The sequence below is a fragment of the Tachypleus tridentatus genome, chromosome 2 (genome assembly GCF_004210375.1).
Source record: "Tachypleus tridentatus isolate NWPU-2018 chromosome 2, ASM421037v1, whole genome shotgun sequence".
Lineage (NCBI taxonomy): Eukaryota > Metazoa > Arthropoda > Merostomata > Xiphosura > Limulidae > Tachypleus > Tachypleus tridentatus.
The window spans coordinates 143,943,906-143,960,214 of NC_134826.1; the positions used below are offsets into that span (position 1 = coordinate 143,943,906).

The following is a 16,309-nucleotide window of genomic DNA, read 5'->3' on the forward strand; positions in this document are numbered from 1 at the left end:
CTGTGAATTGAATATTACAAAGCTTAACCAGAACAGAAGTGGGAACTCTTTATTGGGTGTACAGCCACTTGTACTTTCTGGATGACGTGTGCAAACGTTCTATTGCAGACCACTTGAAATGCATCCATATGATCAGCTTGTATTTTATACTAAATTTGAATTGCGTGTCGATTCAAATATGTGAAAATACTTAGGAAGTTTAATGTTCGTTAACGAAGTCGTATATTTTGCAATGTATGAACACATATTTACTATGTTTAAGAAACAGATTTCGAAATTGAAAAATTCCCTTTACCTAAAAAGAACAAAACAATTCACTGTCGTAATAAATCACATTGACAGTAAACGTTCAACATAATACTGGATTGAGAAACGCGTTCTGCTCATACTAACTTGTACACGTCTCTGTATATCGCTACTTGAAATAGGAGTGCAAATACATACAAGTTGAATGTGTTATATGACCTTTGTAATCTTTACGATTGCACGGTTTGTTTGTTTGTTTTGGAATTTCGCACAAAGCTACTCGAGGGCTATCTGTGCTAGCCGTCCCTAATTTAGCAGTGTAAGACTAGAGGGAAGGTAGCTAGTCATCACCACCCACCGCCAACTCTTGGGCTACTCTTTTACCAACGAATAGTGGGATTGACAGTCACATTATAACGCCCCCACGGCTGAAAGGGCGAGCATGTTTAGCGCGACGCGGGCGCGAACCCGCGACTCTCAGATTACGAGTCGCACGCCTTACGCGCTTGGCCATGCCAGACACGATTGGACGGATTAGCAAATGTTTACAACCTTTTTACATAGAATGTACAAGCATTCATAACTATACAAAGTATACCTATATAAAAATTTATAAAGAAAATTATCTTTGTATGTTTGTATGGCTGAACGTGAACAGTAGAACCGGAAAAATGTATCAATTCAAAGAACTGGTGAAACCTGTTTGATGTCAAGTAAACGTAAATGATCAATCGGTATGATAAAAAATACACTAAAAATAACAAAAAACGTGAAGGTACTCATTAAAAAACAAACCAGGTTGATAATAACAAGTAAAAAATACATGTGGTTGCATAAATTAAGTTATTACTTGAAACACATTTCCTGTTTCTATGTACGACTAACGAGGGTACCTAGCAATATCGACCTTAAAACATAATGTTATAAAAATGGGTGTGGGCCGCCCGACTATTTTGAGTCATTCGTACGAACCGTTCGTCGAATGTTTGGTGCTACGAGAGGCATCAAGAGTCACTTTCGTTTTGCATCTATAACACGTATTTCTTTCTCTGTTGAACTTCCATTCTCGCTAATGAGACGGTAAAACTGAAAACAGATGTCAAACTCGAACTGTTGCTGCTAACAGCAACTCACTGCAAGGTATCAGGGAAAAAACATTGAAGTACGTATAACACAGAGGTGATCGTATAACACAGAGATGATCGTATAACACAGAGATGATCGTATAACACAGAGATGATCGTATAACACAGAGGTGATCGTATAACACAGAGGTGATCGTATAACACAGAGGTGATCGTATAACACAGAGATAACAAATAACACCAACACAAATGACATGCACGTACGAGATCACGAAGATGACAAAACACAAAAAGAGCACCTCTGCTGACTACACCAAAGTCAAAACAAACCACCACAAAACCCAAACAAAAGAATAACATACAAAAATAGAAGAAGAAACACAATAAAAGAAAACCGAAACTAAAATGATAAAAGGAGTAATAAACATATTCTATGAATGTTTAACACAGTACCAAAATCCTTAACACCCAAAAGACAACACCAAACTATTCACTAAAATAACCATTGAACACCTTACACCCTCAGATTATAGAATTACATGTTTTCCACCATCACTAAAGAACACAACCTCACACCAAACATTATCTCATAAACAGATACATAACCAGACAACATAAGCTATCCTGGCCCTAAAAAGGAAAGCAGCTATTCGACATCATTAGCCATTCATCCGAACCGGATTACAAAGTCCAAGTATGAAACATCCAACAAAACCAGTACAGAAGGGTTTTATCTGGTACCTAACCCTCATCAGGACCAAATACCAATGCAGAACTTTGGTTGGTTGATTATTAGTTCGACTGCTTTTTGTATAAACTAAATATTTCATGTTCTCCTGGATCTGGTTCAGCATGGTCTGGTGGCTCAGACGATAGGCTCGTGATATGAGGATCGCGGGTTCGAATTCTTCTCACCGAAAATGCTCGCCCTTTTATCTTTATGGACATTATTACGTGAAGGATAATTCCACTATTAGTCGGTAAAAGAGTAGTTCATGAATTGGCCGTCGATGGTGTTGACCCCTATTCCATCACTGCTAAATTAAGAACAGCCAGCATAGATATACCTTAGCCCTTGTGTAGTTTGGTGCGAAATTTTATGAATCTTTCCCATGACAGGATAGAAAACACATATATGTGAGCATTTAATATAATAAAAATTCATAATAGTCTACTTGGCTCTTAAAATACCTTATTAGTGTTTTATTTACTGTATATAAACAAATTTCCAACGGTTATTTATTAAAGCTTTTGAAAACTAGGTTAGGATTAGAACCAGTCATACATGTCTTTCAAAATCTAACATCAACATTAAAAACAAAACGATAAACATTTCAACTCACAAGTACTGCGGCCTTGGCATGGCCAGATGGTTAAGGCACTCGACTCATAATTCGAGGGTCGCGGGTTCGAATCTCCGTCATACCAAACATGCTCGCCCTTTCAGCCGTAGGACGTAATGTGACGATCAATCCCACTATTCTGTGGTAAAAGAGTAACCCAAGAGTTGGCGGTGGGTGGTGATGACTAGTTGCCTTTTTTCTAGTCTTACACTTCTAAATTAGGGACGGTTGGCGCAGATAGCCCTCGTCTAACTTTGTGCGAAATTGAAAACAAACCAAACCAATCCTCAGCAGCAAAATATGGTGGGGCCACCTCTGTAAAACAAAATGGTTTCAGTAGTTAAAAGACGTCAGTGCACGCGCCATGGTCTCAGTTCCCAAGTCATGTGAGTTTAGTTGCATGAGGGAATCATTAAGACCGTTACTTCGAGTTAGTCACACGTCACATACAGCTAGTCACATGTCACATACAGAGTGGAGTTAAACAACGGTTTGGTGTTTTCTTAAAAGAATAGTAGTTACAAATACAATAGTTCTGATACAAGACAGACAAGAAATCTGTACGTTGAAAATAGATATGCAAGAGTACGAAATATATTTTAATTTAAACAAAATGTACACATTATCATAATTTACGTTTGAAGACAGAGACTGCCATTTAAACAGTTTTTGTTCCTAATAAACCAAATAGCACACAAGACAAAGGTGACTGTTTAACTATGGCTTTGTTGGGATTATATGAACAAACAACGTAGTCCAGAGACACATCTTTCCAATTAAGAGGATTTGAAAATAAATAATCTTAACCAAATGTTTATTGACGTATTTGTTTTGTTTAAACTATTATTAATACATCCCCAAGTGTTTATAGATGTATTTGTTTTGTTTAAACTATTATTAATACATCAACAAGTGTTTATAGATGTATTTGTTTTGTTTAAACTATTATTAATACATCAACAAGTGTTTATAGATGTATTTGTTTTGTTTAAACTATTATAAAAACATCCCCAAGTGTTTATAGATGTATTTGTTTTGTTTAAACTATTATAAAAACATCCCCAAGTGTTTATAGATGTATTTGTTTTGTTTAAACTATTATAAAAACATCCCCAAGTGTTTATAGATGTATTTGTTTTGTTTAAACTATTATAAAAACATCCCCAAGTGTTTATAGATGTATTTGTTTTGTTTAAACTATTATTAATACATCAACAAGTGTTTATAGATGTATTTGTTTTGTTTAAACTATTATTAATACATCAACAAGTGTTTATAGATGTATTTGTTTTGTTTAAACTATTATTAATACATCAACAAGTGTTTATAGATGTATTTGTTTTGTTTAAACTATTATTAATACATCAACAAGTGTTTATAGATGTATTTGTTTTGTTTAAACTATTATTAATACATCAACAAGTGTTTATAGATGTATTTGTTTTGTTTAAACAATTATTAATACATCCCCAAGTGTTTATAGATGTATTTGTTTTGTTTAAACTATTATTAATACATCCCCAAGTGTTTATAGATGTATTTGTTTTGTTTAAACTTTTATTAATACATCCCCAAGTGTTTATAGATGTATTTGTTTTGTTTAAACTTTTATTAATACATCCCCAAGTGTTTATAGATGTATTTGTTTTGTTTAAACTATTATTAATACATCCCCAAGTGTTTATAGATGTATTTGTTTTGTTTAAACTTTTATTAATACATCCCCAAGTGTTTATAGATGTATTTGTTTTGTTTAAACTATTATTAATACATCCCCAAGTGCTTAGATAAGATGTAAGAAAGTACAGAGTACGTGACTGAATGATTCTAGAATCAAGATCGTTTGGCATAAACTCGAATTTCATTAGTAATCCTCTGAGGGTTTTTCATCCTAAAAAAAAATACCTGTTTATTCTACTCATGTAAGGTTTCTTCGGGTCGTTTCCTCTATCTTTAAGTGAAAAAGTCAATGTTCGCTAAGGCATTTTAGTTTTATATTAAAATTAAATTATTGCCTCTTTGTTTATTTTGTAGAAAATTGTATTTTACAACACATCGGTCTTATCCTCAGTAATGATTATATTATAAATAGGTACTATATGGATTTTAAAGTTTACCATTAAACATGTATATGCGTTAATTTTCTCATGAGTTAAAACTACCGGAATGAAATAATAATGTGATTATTTTTAAGACTAAGTTGAAAATGTAGAACAGTAAACATTTTAAAAATGGTCGTCCACTGTCAGTACCGGCTACTTCTGGAACGTGTTTCAGGTCACTGAATTCTAGACACTACAACCGGTCTAACTAGTTTATACACACGACCTATGTGGTACTATCTACACGAACCAAGTAAAACGCGTTCAGCGAGTAAGGCTTGAAGAACAACCCTATAAAGTTCAAATACCCTACATCTCTAGACACAGGAGACAGGCAGTTGAAATAATGACAGGTTTACCCTCACGACTTCAGGATAATAATGACAGGTTTACCCTCACGACTTCAGGATAATGTGTGCCTTCAGCTGGTGCAATGTATCGGTTTTCTGCTACTCAGACTTCAGGAATTTGTCTGCGATTTTCATTGTCTCCACCTAGAAAAGAAATATTAGTTATGAAATCGGTAAAAGACAAGTTCTGAATAGTTAATACAGAAACAAAGGCGATCTGAGAAAATATAAATATCAGAATTATTACTTTCCTTGTTAAACTTTAACCATGACATGTGAATTAACACAAACAACGACAAAAATGAAATTCTAAAAGCTGATTCTTTCTGGAGTTCATCAAACGTTATGTAACATAAACACTCAAAAACCAGAATTGCGAGCTACAATTGTATGCAGAAACGAGACGTGTGTTATTAACTTCAATCAGATGCGACAACCTTCTGAGAACCATACAAACACACAACCTTTGGACAAATAATAATCGTTTGTTTTTCTTTTTTCTTTTGCATTTTGATCACGATAAAAATATCTTCGAAATGGTAGAGTGTTCTGGTTATATCTATTTATATACATATAAAAACATTAATTCTGTTTTGGCTATTTGTGGTGTGGCCAGGTACTGAAACCCGTTTCGTGAACGTTATATAAGTCCAGAGTCCACTTGGAAGGAGGGAAACCTTGAGTCATGAATGGGGTTATTAAGCCAGAGAAAGTCATACAAAACAAGTAATTGAATAATCCCTTCTACTTTTTATCAAACGTATTGAGTAGCAGGTCCAACAATGGTCTTCTTTAGAGTATACAATACGTTCAATCTCAGAAAGGCCGAAACGTGGTTCTCTGTTTATCAATAAAAGAGTTAATACCCACACCAGCTGTTCTGAGATACATTTTCATTTCAAGTGGGTTTCTCGTCATCAAGAATTATAAAATACGTTATTTGCAAAATTAAAATCAAATTAGCATTGGAAAAATCTTTATTTACTCAGAGCTGTAAAACGAATTATTCATAAGAATTCATCATACGGTTTTATCAGGTAACTAAGTGTTTCTTCCCGTTTATATGGATATATATGACGTGTTTATCATATTTTCATCTATATAAATATATATTTCATATGACTATTATTCTTGTCTTCGTAAGTTTTCTATAAATATACCCTGGACTTCAGTATCTCAGAAGCATGTGTCTCACGTTCTACATTTTGGGATGGCCTCAAACTTTTTAAACATCTCTGATTCTAAGAACAACTTGGTACAACAAGAACCTACAGATCCTCCCCTCATTTCCTGACAATCAACAAACAACGCTAAGCTGTGCCACTATTACTAGGCGTATCTGACCAATCAGGGGCTTTGAATTTCTTTAGACTAGGTCACGTGCTTTTCCCTTCTGGCTGGTTCAAGAAGGTCACAGGGTGATCGATTACTCTGTTTTTGTTTGGTCAGTTTGAAGATAAGATATATGTACTTCGTAATTAATCCACACGTAAAGCAAACACTTGAGACCAGCCCGGTCTGGAACGTTTAGTAAACAACAGATTCCAGTTGGTTCGTTAGTTAGCTCTGGTGTAATGTGTTATCTGTTTCTCTTAAGATGAACAATTATACGAAACCCCAGCTTCTGGATCAAACTGTTTATGTAGTGTGAGAACAGTAATTCTGTGTTCACTGGTATGTACTTCAGTGGCACAGAGGCACGTTTGCGGACTTGCAACGTTAAACACTGGGTTTCGTGATGGGCAGAGAACAGATAGCCCTTTGTATAGCTTTGTGCTTACCTTCAAACAAACCTATTCATTGTTATACATATGTAATGTATAACACTAATTTCTTCGAACCCGGTTCATTGTTTTAAGTTGTCTCTATAATAGAATAATGCTGTAGAAATATTGCCATAAGATTATAACTCCTTTCTAACTTGAGGCCCCGGCATGGCCAGGTGGGTTAAGGCGTGCGACTCGTAATCCGAGGGTCGCGGGTTCGCATTCCCGTAGTGCCAAACATGCTCGCCCTCTCAGCCGTGGGGGCGTTATATAGTGACGGTCAATCCCACTATTCGTTGGTAAAAGTTGCCAAGAGTTGGCGGTGGGTGGTGATGACTAGCTGCCTTCCCTCTAGTCTTACACTACTAAATTAGGGACGGCTAATACAGATAGCCCTCGAGTAGCTTTGTGCGAAATTTAAAAAAACAAACAAAAAACCTTTCTAACTTGACGTAAAAACATTAACACACTAATTGAATACCATAAAGTTCAAACTATCAATTACCAATCTTTATTAAGACCCTTTTAAATGTATAAATAAATTGGTTTGTTCTAAATGAATACGACCCTAAATTAAAAACTTCATCGGCTATGAATTTCGATCATTTGTAATTTCTCTTATCAACAGCTAATAAACGACAACTGAAGTTATGTTGAAAATGAATTGGACTAACAGTTACATTAAATTCCTCTAGTGGCCCGGCATGGCCACGTGATTAAGGCACTCAACTCGTAATCCGAGGGTCGCGGGTTCGAATCCTCGTCACCTCGAATATGCTCGCCCTTTCAGCGATGGGGGCATTATAACGTGACGGTCAATCCCACTATTCGTTGGTAAAAGAGTAACCCAAGAGTTGGCGGTGGGTGGTGATGACTAGCTGCTTTCCCTCTTGTCTTACACAGCTAAATTAGGGACGGCTAGCACAGATAGCCCTCGTGCAGCTTTGCGCGAAATTGAAAAACAAACAAAGAAAACCTCCAAATGAAACAACACCAACAAACACTGGAGCATAATGGATTTGTTATTGGTGTTAGCGTAAGGCAACCATAACCGTTGTAGCAAATAATGAATAAATCGGTGTATTCAATACAAAATACTCTCAAAAAATATTCGCTCGCTTCATTTGGGATGTGGAGGGAAAACCGCATTAAATACATACTGAGTTAATTATGGTAAACGTGTCATTTGTTGTACTAATGTGTACTGAATCATTCAAACTTTGTTTTCAATCGAATGCGTCAATTAAGGAAATTTGACTTCGTTACGCGCATTTAGAAGAAACGCAATAACTATTTACATTCAGATACCTAGAACTATATATGAAGGAAATTTGAGACTTAATGCGATATTCAAGTACACGTGCAGTTTTGTAGCTTTAAACACACACACACGTATTTATTTTAAAAAGTTAAATATTAAAAGATAATTTGGATCTTACTCAGCATTCTAAGCTTTAAACGAAATACAATCAAATGTTCGACTCTGTCGTGAATTTACATTTAACCATATATTTATATAGTCAGGTGGTTAGGACGCTCGATTCTCAATCTAAGGGCCACATGTTCGAATTCTTGTACCACCCAACGTGCTCGCCTTTTCAGCCGTGGAGGCATTATAAGTAACGGTCGATCCCACTAATAGTGGGCTGAAGAGTATCCCAACAGTTGGCGGTGAGTGGTGATGACTAGCTACCCTTCCCCTAGTCTTACACTGCTAACGTAAAGACGCCTAGAGCAGACAGCCCTCGTGTATCTATGCGCGATATTTTAAACAAATCAAATATGTATTCATACATATATTTAAAATAAATTCAGGTCGCTTATCCACATACATGAGTGCTTTTAAAAATAGGTGTTTTTTTACAGTGAACGTGTGAAATTTACACTTTTGGTTTATAGGTAAATTCATATGTGACACAACTATTCACTCGTCGGTGAACGTAACACTTGTGTACAACAAAGCTAGATGTCGCTTACGTATATGTACACTTTTGTACGTACAGTTTTTCACAGCCATTCTCATGCACATGTAAATACATGTATTTGGAGAAGAATGAATAGGACATTTATATACATTTACAACCTTAATTTCACGCATAAACAGGTGTATACATATATATATGGACTTTCGAAATGACTCACCCATCTATATGTGAGTATAACTCTTCTAATACGTAGAACTGCCATGTTTTTTGAAGTTAAATACGATTTTATTTCAAAATGTATAAAAGACAATTGTATCAATATACCATTTAATCCTTACTCATTTTCAAGGTGTTTTTATGTGATGGTTGAGATATGTTTTAATTCCATTCAAGAATTAGATATGTTTAGTACTAGCGCATTGTTTCAAACTGTGGTTTCCATGTAACAATGCTCGTAGCAACGTAACGGATCAGTGAACAAACGTAACGTATGTTGTAATTGCTCGTCTCGATGTCTTTGATTCTATTCTTTACTTACCTACCCGGCATGACCAGATGGTTAAGGTGCTCGACTCGTAATTCGGGAGGTAGCAGGATCGAATCCCCCTCACACCGAACATGTTCGCCCTTTCAGGCGTGAGAACGTTATAAAGTTAAATCAATCCCACTATTCGTTGATAAAAGAGTAGCTCAAGAACTGGTTGTGGGTGATAATGACTAGTTGCCTTCCTTCTAGTCTTACACTGTTAGTTTAGGGATGGCTAGCACAGATAACCCCCGGCTAGTTTTTGCTCGAAATTCAAACCAAATCAAAGATAAGCAGGAATATTAGATGCTAATTTCATACAGAAAAAAACAAACAAACTGTAAGGGGGTAAACATTGCTGAACGGAGATTAGATCTAAAAGTTTGGAAAATAATTTTAATAATTAACAAAATTTCATGTTACAATTGGATATTTTGAAGTGTTCATAGGTTAATAACTGGAGTAACCGTTCCCTGAGCGAAAGTTATATAAATTCACGATTAATGAAAGGTTATTTTAGGACGTGAAAAGATGCTTCCCTTATACGTAGTTGTAAAAAAATGCCCATAAAAATCGCAAAACGTTTGTTTGAATTTCGCACAAAGCTACTCGAGGGCATCTGTGCTAGCCGTCCCTAATTTAGCAGTGTAAGACTAGAGGGAAGGCAGCTAGTCATCACCACCCACCGCCAACTCTTGGGCTACTCTTTTTACCAACGAATAGTGGGATTGACCGTCACATTATAACGCCCCCACTGCTGAAAGGGCAAGCATGTTTGGTGCAACCGGGATTCGAACCCGCGACCCTCAGATTACGAAGCGCACGCCTTAACACGCTAGGCCATGCCAGGCCTTATCGCAAAACGAAAAATGAGAAATTGTAAGTTTGTGTGCTCTCTCGATATAGACCGACTGAACCCTCATGCCAAGTTTAGTGAAGATCCATCAGCACCTTGTAAGTAGTTAAACGGACATACAACAGACAGTATCACTATATTTATATATATAAGTTGTTACATGGACAGAGAACAGACAATACTAATACATTTATATAAATTACATTTTTTAAATACATCACCAGTATTTCATTGTCATGAAATATATTAGTCTATTATCTAGCTTCCTCAATTTCCCACATGTTACTGTTGGCGCTGCAAACAGTTAAAGGAAGATGCAATACATCTGATCCGTCATCGAACAAATTGAATGCAACGTTTAACTTTATCAGTTTAGAGTGTCAAAGAAATAGATGAGTTTACGTTAAAAGAGAGTAAATAAAAATGTGCGTGTTCGAAAGTTAAAAATAAATTTAAAAAAACGTGCTCGCACGTGTCTGCTGAACAATTTATTTACTTATAGCTTGTAAAAACTATTCTTAGGCTTACAATTTCAACCCCCTCCCTCCTTGTCACAGCGCTATGTCTGCGGACTTAGAAAGCTAAAACTCGGATTCGATACCCGTGGTGGACAAGGCACAGATTGTGTAGCTTTCTTGTCAATCATTTCAAAGAACCAATCAAAGTTAACGTTAGGAAATCTGGGTAAACGCCATCTATTGAGAATTAAATGTCACAATATAATACTTTGAGACTGCGATAATAGTTAAGAAAATCCAGTCTTTATTTGTTTGTTCCTAAGCTCGACGTTTTATGTTGGTCTTTCTGTACTCTTGGCAACAGCATGTATAAAAACTCGAGTCACAAGGGTCAAAACGAGGTCACATAATAGTTTTCAGCGTTTTGTTGTTTGTTTTTGTAGTTTCCATGATACTTTATTGAAATATTTAACGCGGATTTTTTTGCCGTTTCTTTCTCCAGTAATACGAAACGTTCGTTGTACTAAAATTCATTTTTTTTGCATGCCTTTGTTTTGGTATTAAAAGTTTATTTTACGAAGTAGCTTTACTGATTCTCTACAAAGTTATACAATGGGCAATCTGTGCTGTGCCAACCGAGAGCACCTAAAATTTAGGTCCTAAATCCACGTGTTTAGTGTTGTAAGCTTTCTGACTTACTGCTAAACACCGAAGAAGGGGAAGGGTGTTAGAAAATGTTGAAAAAATCGCATTTATTGGGTGTTGTTTAGCGACAACTTAATCGATTAAGTTAGTTAAATATTTTTGTGCATAGAACAATAATTATTAAACAAATGCTAAAGTGCCTTATGATATTCAGAAGTCTGAATAGTTCACTGTAACGGTAAGTGTTCAAGATAACAAAGGTGGAAAGTAAATACAGTAACTGAAACGCAAGTCTTTGTTTGTTTTATGAATTTCGCGCCGAGCTACACGGAGACTATCTGTGCTAGCCGTCCCTAATTTAGCAATGCAAGCCTAGAGGGAAGACAGCTAGTCATCACCACCCACCGCCAACTCTTGGGCTACTCTTTTACTAAATAATAATAGGATTGATAGTCACATTATAACGCTCCCACGGCTGAAAAGGCGAGCATGGCTGGTGCGACGGGGATTCGAACCTGCGACCCTCGGATTACGAGTCGAACGCCTTAACCCACCTGGCCATGCCGGGCCACTTACATAGACTGACCGTTATTTTATTCTATTAAAGTTGAAAAGAATGATACCACATATTTTAAATCACATTCTACGATCTCCAAAGATAGCCCTCGTGTAGCTTTGCGCGAAATTAAAAATAAGAAAAAAATATAACATTTTCGTGTGGTTGCCATATTTCTGAAGTGATTTCTACTAAGTTGATGCTAAAATCATCGTGATAAAATGTTTAACAATCTCAAATTTAAGTAAGGAAAAGTACAATAACCTCTTCTAATTTCATGAAGAAGTTAAGTTACGTAAAACCACTTTCGAACGTGATTTATGGTCAAACTTTGTTTAGTTTTAAAAGTCTGGATCGAACGTTTTTCCTTATTTAGAAATACGTGGTTAGCTATGTAGGTTTACCTTGTATATAGAAAAGTAAAGAAACAAACCTCCGATCCGGCTCTCGTTTCCAACTATTACTGCTTTCAGATCTCTTAGCATCACGTGTGGGCTTCAGTTCGGTTTGTAGGTCCTTGACAAAAACAGTCTGTGTATGGAACATTATCCTTATAAAAGTGATTGAAATCGCTAATAAGGCCATGTGGTGCATTTCAACCACAACAAGTTGTTTTCGGCATTACCTAGAAGAAATTAGCGGAAGCTTCTCTCTTCTTTTAAACAGAAACGCTGTATCACTAACAAGTAAACGTTTGTACAAATGTACTAGGTTGTGCAACATCGGCCGTTTCGCCTGCTTCGAAGTGAACTGTACTGAATACGCCACGATAAATTGTTGTCAGAATAGAAGGAAAAGAGATGGTGGAAAACTAGGAAAAAGTGTCTAATCAGAGAAGTCTAGAATATTTATTGGTAATTGATTTATAACGTTAAGAAATACACACAAGTGTCTTTTAACGTTATCGATTTCTGGTGTTGTTATTACTACCTGATTTTAGAGTGTGTAAGAAGCTAAGAACTGCAGATTTAAATAATAAAACTTTAATATAGTAAATACCTTCATTCATTAACTACACTTACTAAACTTTCGATGGATGAACATTTTCCATACTAGTGTTCTTAGGCCTAATGCTTATGGCGAATATTCAGTTCTGTTTATTTCGTCTCAAGGAAAATTTGAACAATAAAACATAGGTTAAAATAATGCAAACACCTTATAACCAAAAGACCTGAACTATAAATGATGACTCGAAATGATTTTTATATTGTTATAATTTATGGTGACTTAACCAATTTGAGTGATGACTAATGATTTAAACATTCGATCACGCTGCAACAGCTAACGAAAACCTAGTGAATTTAAGTAAAGTTCCTGATAAAGGAACTACTTATTAAACAATTGAAGCATATTGTCATTAACTAGCTGTTCACTCAAGGTTTTCTTGTGTGAATAAGTTTCACTCTTGTAATATCTGTCTGCCAAAGATTTCTTTTCCTTTTCACCAGAGGGGATTTTATGCCGGAATCTTCTGATATAAAATATATCTTAGCAGTATCGTCTCATTTTACTCAGGGCCCGGCATGGCCAAGCGTGTTAAGGCGTTCGACTCGTAATCCGAGGGTTGCGGGTTCGAATCCCGGTCGCACCAAACATGCTCGTCCTTTCAGCCGTGGGGGCGTTATAATGTGACGGTCAACTATTCGTTGATAAAAAGAGTAGCCCAAGAGTTGGCGGTGGGTGGTGGTCACTAGCTGCCTTTCCTCTATTCTTTCACTGCTAAATTAGGGACAGCTAGCGCAGATAGCCCTCGTGTAGCTTTGCGCGAAATTCAAAACAAACAAACATTTTGCTCTAAAAAATAAATCTCGGAAGAAGATAACCGGTGAGCAGTGGCCGCCGCTAATACGATTTCTCTTGATCGAACGGTTAGATGGATTGGCACAGTTATACTGACTACACAACTGAAAACGTACAGCACGTGCAGCAGTTTAACACCACTTGTATCTTGGACCATTCGATCCATAGGTAGGCATGTTAAACATTAGGCCTCGCCCAGAATATTTGACACAGGTTCCCGTATGGCCAGGTGGTTAAGGCATTTGAATCGTAATCCGAAGGTTACGGGTTCGAATCCCCGTCACACCAACCATACTTCAGCCGTGGGGGCGCTATAATCTAACAGTCAATCCCACCATTCGTTTGTAAAAAAAGTAGCCCAAGAGTTGGTGATACGTTGTGACAATTAGCTTTTTTCCCTCTAGTCTTACACTGCTAAATTAGATAGCTCTCTTGTAGCGTTGCGAGAAATTCAAAACAAACTAAATCATTCGACACTCTATGTTGCAACTTGAAATGGTAAATGAGACGCTGTTATAAGATTAGATGAAGAACGGGAAAGATAACCATTGTATACATTATTAAGCTTGATTTTAAGTTAGACTTTCGACTTGGATTCAAACTTCTAGAAGATTACCAGAAATATTTATGCGAGAACACGTCTTAAAATGTACTTGGTATTTTAAGTAGAAATACAGTTTTGGAGAGTGAAAACAATGAATATGATATGTCAACACCATCCGCTGTAGCATTAAATGTTAGGTCTTCAATATTTCCTTACTTATAATAAAATATAATCAATTCCTCTTTATGTACAAAGAAGGGAAGAAGGAGAAAAGTTGGGTTTAGTTAAGTTACTGCATATAGCTATACAGTGGGCTCTCCGTACTCAGCCCATCACGAGTATGGAAATTTGACTTTTAAGGTCATAAGCTTGCGGAGTTATTGCAAAGACACTGTGGGAGTAAAAGAGGGAAATTCCTTTTATAACTGTCTTTATAAAACTTACAGATTGTAATTTTCACACATAAATCAACGAAACTCATTTGGTCGAATTTAGTTCAAACTAAGTTTGTTTGCTTGTTTTGAATTTCGCACAAAGCTACACGAGGGCTATCTGAGCTAGCCGTCCCTAATTTAGCAGTGTAAGGCTAGAGGGAAGGCAGCTAGTCATCACCACCCACCGCCAACTCTTGGGCTTCTATTTCACCAACAAATAGTGGGATTGACCGTCACATAATGATGCCCCCACGGCTGGGAGGGCGAGCATGTTTGGCGCGACGGGGATGTGAACCCGCGACCCTCAGATTACGAGTCGCACGCCATTCAAACTAAGACTAAATCTATTTAGACTTACTTCATACAAGAATGTGTAGGCCTCCTGATAGAAGACGATGCATGCGACACCACCAAGTCATCCCATGCCCATTTGTAAACTTTCATCCTGCTCGTTCCAAAGCCGTGGGAGGGGTTAGCTAGACAAAAATCACAGAGATAGAAACAATACTAAACGCGGCACCCCGAGATACCCCAGGGACTGTAAACAGAACTTCCGATGACAAATTCTGGTTCAATGATTTCGAAAATCTACTTTGACACCCTAATCTTACACCGAGTAACCATCTGGGTCGTTTAATCCACCTTGGTGTCCTCTTAGTAAAGGAACTCTACCACATAAATATGGCTACCTCCGAGAAACTAGAACTCTGTCTTTCAAGACTGGTTCTGCTAGCCCCAGAATTATGGGACTAGTCAACTGTTTGTTTGTTTTTTTGTTTTTCTTATAGCAAAGCCACATAGGGCTATCTGCTCAGCCCACCGAGGGGAATCAAACCCCTGATTTTAGCGTTGTAAATCCGGAGACACACCGCTGTACTAGCTGGGGGCGACTAGTCAACTGGTTACACTTATATGTGCATAAAAATCTACAAGCTGAAATTACATAGAATGACTGTATTCAGGTTCAAAGGTTATGAAACAAATAAGTATATTTATCATAATATATATTATTATTAGGCCTAATATATTTTGTAACACCACGTTAATTACTTAGTATCATAAAGTTTTTCAAATACAAGTGATTCTAATAATGCTTCGACAGCTTTAATAATTTGGTTGACGGCCCCTTACTAGTCTAAGGAAATCATACTAATAATATTTTCCAGGGTTTCTACGTCGTACTTTGTTTAAGGGCGCTTTCCTGGGGGGCCGTTAGTCAATCTAAGAATGGATAAAAGAAACGGCAGAAAACAAACAAATATAATAATGCTTCGAATTTTGATGGTTGTCTTGGAGTTCAAGTTTGTTTGTTGTTGTTGTTTTTTGCAAGGATCTGCGTTAAGTGACTTTAAAAAAAATTAACTCATCGCCGTTCTTTAACAACAGTTCGCCATCTTGATGACGTCGTAAACAAATTTTCAACAGCCATTCGTACACATTTTTGGAGAACTTTACTAAATTAGGTCAGAAAGTAAATTGTGGCTCTGAAAATCTTGTTATATTCATTGGAAAAGACAGAATTCCAGGAAACAAAACAAGGAAAAAGGCTAGTCATGTTGACCTTACTATGTTATTTCCCAATGGATGCATAATATGGTAATCGTTATGCTAAAGTTTAACACGATATTCTGTGATAGTGTCACGTATCTAGCTTTTAAATTAAGCGCCAATTC

General features: G+C 36.5%; 1 protein-coding gene across 10 annotated transcripts in view; it reads right to left on the reverse strand.

The window, feature by feature from the left end:
* Nucleotides 1-16,309, reverse strand: part of LOC143245281 (uncharacterized) — a 58,992-nt gene that overhangs the window by 20,375 nt on the left and 22,308 nt on the right. For 5 of the 10 annotated variants that reach the window (XM_076491449.1, XM_076491451.1, XM_076491448.1 and 2 more), the window contains exons 1-2: nucleotides 5,136-5,268; nucleotides 2,675-2,989 (exon numbers count right to left, since the gene is read on the reverse strand). The gene's annotated coding sequence lies outside the window, so the exon portion shown is untranslated. Of the gene's footprint in view, nucleotides 1-1,414; nucleotides 2,369-2,674; nucleotides 2,990-5,130; nucleotides 5,271-12,291; nucleotides 12,711-14,994; nucleotides 15,435-16,309 lie in introns of those variants that run through there. The other 5 variants (XR_013025551.1, XR_013025552.1, XM_076491452.1 and 2 more) reach the window with 5 other exon arrangements.